Source organism: Lolium perenne, chromosome 3 (assembly GCF_019359855.2).
Source record: "Lolium perenne isolate Kyuss_39 chromosome 3, Kyuss_2.0, whole genome shotgun sequence".
NCBI lineage: Eukaryota > Viridiplantae > Streptophyta > Magnoliopsida > Poales > Poaceae > Lolium > Lolium perenne.
The window spans coordinates 27,495,193-27,501,439 of NC_067246.2; positions in this window are offsets into that span (position 1 = coordinate 27,495,193).

Below are 6,247 nucleotides of genomic sequence, written 5' to 3' on the forward strand. Positions count from 1 at the left end.
CGTCTTGCCCCGCTAGCGCATAGGATGATCGACCGCAGCCAATCGGCATTCATCAAAGGGAGATGCCTGCACGAGGGCGTGCTTGCTCTCCACGAAATTGCCCATGAGTTGAGGGTTAAGAAACTCAAGGGCCTTCTTTTCAAACTTGACTTTGAGAAAGCCTTCGATCGGGTAAGCTAGGACTTCCTGAGAGAAGTTATGTTGAGGAAGTGCTTCTCCCCCATGATCGTTCACCGCTTATTGCAGCTGGTCTCGGGTGGCCAGACCGCGGTCAACGTGAACGGAGTCATCGGGGAAAACTTCAGAAACGCACGGGGTGTGAGGCAAGGGGACCCTCTTTCCCCGATCTTGTTCGACTTTATGGTGGATTCCCTGGCTGCTATCATCGCAAGGGCTACCGAATCTGGGCACCTCAAGGGTATGGTGCCCCACCTGGTCCCGGGAGGGATCACCCACCTCCAGTATGCGGATGACACCTTGATTCTGATCGAGCCATCCGATATGGGGTTGGCCAACCTTAAGCTCCTGCTTCTCTGCTTCGAGAACATGTCAGGGCTTAAGATTAACTTCGCTAAGAGCGAAGTGGTCGTGACAGGGGTCCCCGACCTGGAACGTCAGAGGGTGGCTGACGCCCTTAACTGCAAGCTGGGGAGCCTGCCGTTACATTACCTCGGCTTACCGGTCAGCGACCGCCCCCTCTCCGTTGCGGACTGGAACTTCCTCACTGAGAAGGTTGGTCATAGGGTGGAGCCTTGGCAGGGTCTGTTCCTTGCATCAGCCGGCATACTGGAGCTCACCAACTCCTGCCTCTCCAGCCTACCGATGTTTGCAATGGGTCTCTATCTGCTGCATGACACGACGCATGCGGTGATGGATAAACACCGGTCCCGCTTCTTTTGGGAGGGAGTGGGACCCAAACGGAAGTACCATATGGTGGACTGGGCCACGGTGTGCAAACCACGTGAGTTCGGAGGATTGGGAATCCTCAACACCAAGTTCATAAACATTGCCCTGATGTTAAAGTGGATCTGGAAGATCTATCAGAACGAGGAAGGCCTATGGGCAGACCTTCTTAGGGCCAAGTACCTGGGGGACCACGACTTGTTCTCCCCGGCGGTACCCACCAAAGGATCACAATTCTGGAACGCCATCCAGAAGATCAAATGGTACTTCAAACTGGGTGCGAAGCACCAGGTTAACAGTGGGCGGAGGACCTACTTCTGGTTAGACTGGTGGAAGGGCACGGGGCCCCTTCGCTTTACTTTTCCTAGGTTGTTCGCCTGCTGCGACAACCACTTTGCGACTGTTCAGGGGGTGATACGCGTACATCACGCGTCCGTTGGGAACCCCAAGAGGAAGGTGTGATGCGTACAGCGGCAAGTTTTCCCTCAGTATGAAACCAAGGTTTATCGAACCAGTAGGAGCCAAGAAGCACGTTGAAGGTTGATGGCGGCGGGATGTAGTGTGGCGCAACACCAGGGATTCCGGCGCCAACGTGGAACCTGCACAACACAACCAAAGTACTTTGCCCCAACGAAACAGTGAGGTTGTCAATCTCACCGGCTTGCTGTAACAAAGGATTAGATGTATAGTGTGGATGCTGATTGTTTGCAGAAAACAGTAGAACAGTATTGCAGTAGATTGTATTTCAGTATAGAGAATTGGACCGGGGTCCACAGTTCACTAGAGGTGTCTCTCCCATGAGATAAACAGCATGTTGGGTGAACAAATTACAGTTGGGCAATTGACAAATAAAGAGGGCATGACCATGCACATACATATTATGATGAGTATAGTGAGATTTAATTGGGCATTACGACAAAGTACATAGACCGCTATCCAGCATGCATCTATGCCTAAAAAGTCCACCTTCAGGTTATCATCCGAACCCCCTCCAGTATTAAGTTGCTAACAACAGACAATTGCATTAAGTATTGCGCGTAATGTAATCAGTGACTACGTCCTTGAACATAGCACCAATGTTTTATCCCTAGTGGCAACAGCACATCCATAATCTTAGAGGTTCTTGTCACCCCTCCAGATTCACGGAGACATGAACCCACTATCGAGCATAAATACTCTCTCTTGGAGTTACTAGCATCAACTTGGCCAGAGCATCTACTAATAACGGAGAGCATGCAAGATCATAAACAACACATAGACATAACTTTGATAATCAACATAACAAGTATTCTCTATTCATCGGATCCCAACAAACGCAACATATAGAATTACAAATAGATGATCTTGATCATGTTAGGCAGCTCACAAGATCCGACAATTAAGCACAATGGGGAGAAGACAACCATCTAGCTACTGCTATGGACCCATAGTCCAGGGGTAGACTACTCACACATCACTCCGGAGGCGACCATGGCGGCGTAGAGTCCTCCGGGAGATGATTCCCCTCTCCGGCAGGGTGCCGGAGGCGATCTTCTGAATCCCCCGAGATGGGATTGGCGGCGGCGGCGTCTCTGGAAGGTTTTCCGTATCGTGGCTCTCGGTACTGGGGGTTTCGCGATGGAGGCTTTAAGTAGGCGGAAGGGCAGGTCAGGAGGCGGCACGAGGGGCCCACACCACAGGGCCGCGCGGCCAAGGGGGGGGCCGCGCCGCCCTAGGGTGTGGCCACCTCGTGGCCCCACTTCGTCTCCTCTTCGGTCTTCTGGAAGATTCGTGGCAAAATAGGACCCTAGGCGTTGATTTCGTCCAATTCCGAGAATATTTCGTTACTAGGATTTCTGAAACAAAAAACAATGAAAACAAAGAATCGGCACTTCAGCATCTTGTTAATAGGTTAGTTCTAGAAAATGCACGAATATGACATAAAGTGTGCATAAAACATGTAGATAACATCAATAATGTGGCATGGAACATAAGAAATTATCGATACGTCGGAGACGTATCAGCATCCCCAAGCTTAGTTCTGCTCGTCCCGAGCAGGTAAAACGATAACAAAGATAATTTCTGGAGTGACATGCCATCATAACCTTGATCATACTATTTGTAAAGCATATGTAGTGAATGCAGCGATCAAAACAATGTATATGACATGAGTAAACAAGTGAATCATAAAGCAAAGACTTTTCATGAATAGTACTTCAAGACAAGCATCAATAAGTCTTGCATAAGAGTTAACTCATAAAGCAATAATTCATAGTAAAAGCATTGAAGCAACACAAAGGAAGATTAAGTTTCAGCGGTTGCTTTCAACTTGTAACATGTATATCTCATGGATATTGTCAACATAGAGTAATATAATAAGTGCAATAAGCAAGTATGTAGGAATCAATGCACAGTTCACACAAGTGTTTGCTTCTTGAGGTGGAGAGAAATAGGTGAACTGACTCAACAATGAAAGTAAAAGAATGGTCCTCCATAGAGGAAAAGCATCGATTGCTATATTTGTGCTAGAGCTTTGATTTTGAAAACATGAAACAATTTTGTCAACGGTAGTAATAAAGCATATGTATCATGTAAATTATATCTTACAAGTTGCAAGCCTCATGCATAGTATACTAATAGTGCCCGCACCTTGTCCTAATTAGCTTGGACTACCGGATCATCACAATGCACATGTTTTAACCAAGTGTCACAAAGGGGTACCTCTATGCCGCTGTACAAAGGTCTAAGGAGAAAGCTCGCATTGGATTTCTCGCTATTGATTATTCTCAACTTAGACATCCATACCGGGACAACATAGACAACAGATAATGGACTCCTCTTTTATGCATAAGCATGTGGCAACAATTAATAATTTTCTCATATGAGATTGAGGATATTGTCCAAAACTGAAACTTCCACCATGGATCATGGCTTTAGTTAGCGGCCCAATGTTCTTCTCTAACAATATGCATGCTTAACCATAAGGTGGTAGATCTCTCTTACTTCAGACAAGATGAACATGCATAGCAACTCACATGAAATTCAACAAAGAGTAGTTGATGGCGTCCCCAGTGAACATGGTTATCGCACAACAAGCAACTTAATAAGAGATAAAGTGCATAAGTACATATTCAATACCACAATAGTTTTTAAGCTATTTGTCCCATGAGCTATATATTGCAAAGGTGAATGATGGAATTTTAAAGGTAGCACTCAAGCAATTTACTTTGGAATGGCGGAAAATACCATGTAGTAGGTAGGTATGGTGGACACAAATGGCATAGTGGTTGGCTCAAGTATTTTGGATGCATGAGAGGTAATCCCTCTCGATACAAGGCTTAGGCTAGCAAGGCTTATTTGAAACAAACACAAGGATGAACCGGTGCAGCAAAACTCACATAAAAGACATATTGAAAACATTATAAGACTCTACACCGTCTTCCTTGTTGTTCAAACTCAATACTAGAAATTATCTAAACCTTAGAGAAACCAAATATGCAAACCAAATTTTAGCATGCTCTATGTATTTCTTCATTAATGGGTGCAAAGCATATGATGCAAGAGCTTAAACATGAGCACAACAATTGCCAAGTATCACATTACCCAAGACATTATAGCAAATTACTACATGTATCATTTTCCAATTCCAACCATATAACAATTTAACGAAGAAGAAACTTCGCCATGAATACTATGAGTAGAAACTAAGGACATACTTGTCCATATGCTACAGCGGAGCGTGTCTCTCTCCCACAAAGTAAATGCTAGGATCCATTTTATTCAAACAAAACAAAAACAAAAACAAACCGACGCTCCAAGCAAAGCACATAAGATGTGATGGAATAAAAATATAGTTTCAGGGGAGGAACCTGATAATGTTGTCGATGAAGAAGGGGATGCCTTGGGCATCCCCAAGCTTAGACGCTTGAGTCTTCTTAGAATATGCAGGGTTGAACCACCGGGGCATCCCCAAGCTTAGAGCTTTCACTCTCCTTGATCATGTTGCATCATACTCCTCTCTTGATCCTTGAAAACTTCCTCCACACCAAACTTAGAACAACTCATTAGAGGGTTAGTGGACAATAAAAATTAACATGTTCAGAGGTGACATAATCATTCTTAACACTTCTGGACATTGCATAAAGCTACTGGACATTAATGGATCAAAGAAATTCATCCAACATAGCAAAAGAGGCAATGCGAAATAAAAGGCAGAATCTGTCAAAACAGAACAGTTCGTATTGACGAATTTTATCGAGGCACCAGACTTGCTCAAATGAAAATTCTCAAATTGAATGAAAGTTGCGTACATATCCGAGGATCACTCACGTAAATTGGCATAATTTTCTGAGTTACTACAGAGAAAACAGCCCAGATTCGTGACAGCAAAGAAATCTGTTTCTGCGCAGTAATCCAAATCTAGTATGAACTTTACTATCAACGACTTTACTTGGCACAACAAAACACTAAACTAAGATAAGGAGAGGTTGTTACAGTAGTAAACAACTTCCAAGACACAAAATAAAAACAAAGTACTGTAGGTAAAAACATGGGTTGTCTCCCATAAGCGCTTTTCGTTAACGCCTTTCAGCTAGGCGCAGAAAGTGTGTATCAAGTATTATCGAGAGATGGTGCATCTCCAACGGGGTGTGGAGTTTTCTCAACTATGCATTTTATCTTTTCTATGTGAGTTTCAGAGGCTCCCTTTTCATTAGTCTTGGGCTTGCTACTCTCATCAAACAAATCTTCAGGAACAATCCAATCAAAATTCTTTTCTAGTGCCTCACACATTCCCAAGAGCTTGCAAGGTATTGATGTTTTAATATCCCCCTCATAATTAACTTTATTAGTGTACTTTTGTCTATCCTTTTCCATCTTCTCAAGGGTACTGGCAAAGTTGGTATAAGAGCCTAGCATATTATATTTAGTGAAGACTTTTCTAGCTTCTCTCGCTATTCCCCTAAATTCTTTAAGAAGGATTTCTAATACAAAATCTTTCTTTTCTCCTTCTTCCATATCACTGAGTGTAAGAAACATATGTTGAATCACAGGATTAAGATTAACAAATCTAGCTTCTAACGCGTGTACTAAAGAAGCAACAGCAATTTCATAAGTAGGAGCAAGTTCTACCAAGTGTCTATCTTCAAAATCTTCAACCGTACTAATATGAGTGAAAAAATCTTCTATATTATCTTTCCCAAGGATAGACCCTCGCCCTACCGGTACATCTTTAAGAACAAACTTAGGAGGAAACATAGTGAAATAAGTAAAGCAAATACAAGTAACTAATTTTTTTGTGTTTTTGATATAGCAAACAAGATAGCAAATAAAGTAAAACTAGCGACTAATTTTTTTTGTATTTTGA